Consider the following 1,159-nt stretch of genomic DNA (forward strand, 5'->3'; position numbering starts at 1 on the left):
ATGGAGGAGAGGAGAGATGATGATTATTAAGCATGGCTTTGGGAGCAGATGCAGCTTGTTTCCATATCCTTCTTGCTGTCAGTCCTCTCCCAAATTGCTGCTAGCCACTATCCTCAAGGGGTCTTTGTCATTGGTTGGACTTGTCCCTCCTCTATCAGAACATGAGTGAGGACATTTTGCTTTCACAAAAATTGAGGTACCAAATTTTAATAGTGAGCCAGATATAAGAGGAGGGTCCAAACGGACTTTAGTGGTGCAAGAGTTACACTATTAGTCACTAATTTTGCACCATCTCAGATCCTCTCAGCCTCATCAGTTTTGGATACTTCTAACCACTTGTTCCACCCCAGTTCCCACTGCAAGAACAAATACTCTGAGTTTCAGTTCACTTAATTGTAAGCAGAAGACACCTTGGAAACATATCCTCATATTGGCTCACCCCCTTAATCTGCCTCACCACTCCTTCTTTTTTGATACTGTACAACTTAATCAAGTGGTAGCTCAGAAGCTTTTGCCTTAGTCTCTATTTAGCTAAGGGCACTCTGCCAGTGACCACAGAGTCCATGTTATCACTTCCCTTCTTCCTAGGGAGGTCACCAATTATTTACGCTACTAATAATAGTGTATATTTTTTCTGCTAAAGCTGAACATCTTTCTTTACCTTTGTTTGTCAAACAGTTAAGGAATTTCTGGACAAGGTGAAATGCTGGAGTAAGGCAGAAAGAGTTTAAAGAGGCAGAGACCAATCACAAAGGTCAAGAGATTGGCATGGGGAAAAGTGAAAGGAAGAAACTCTATCATTGGAAGAATGCCATGAATATGAAAGTATTCCCACTGACCCTGAATTAAAACATTTTGCAGAAGATGCAATATTGCATAGAAAAGGCAATCTCCTTCAGAGAGAATAGATTGTAAATGTTTCTTATCAGACTCAAGATGTGTGTTGTTAATGCCAGCTGGCTTTTCCTGAAATGCAAAAGTAAAGAGGGTATAAAGAGGCATGACTGGCCCTCCCTTCCCACTGTGGCCTGAACCAGTTTTTCAGGTTAACTTTGGAAAGCCCTTGGCTGAGAGAAGGGTTCCATTCAGATGTTTGGGGGACCTTAGAAAATACTTTTTTCTGGTTTCATTAATCTTTTCTTTTTTTTTTTTTTTTTTT

The sequence above is a fragment of the Cebus imitator genome, unplaced genomic scaffold (assembly GCF_001604975.1).
Source record: "Cebus imitator isolate Cc_AM_T3 unplaced genomic scaffold, Cebus_imitator-1.0 Scaffold28, whole genome shotgun sequence".
NCBI lineage: Eukaryota > Metazoa > Chordata > Mammalia > Primates > Cebidae > Cebus > Cebus imitator.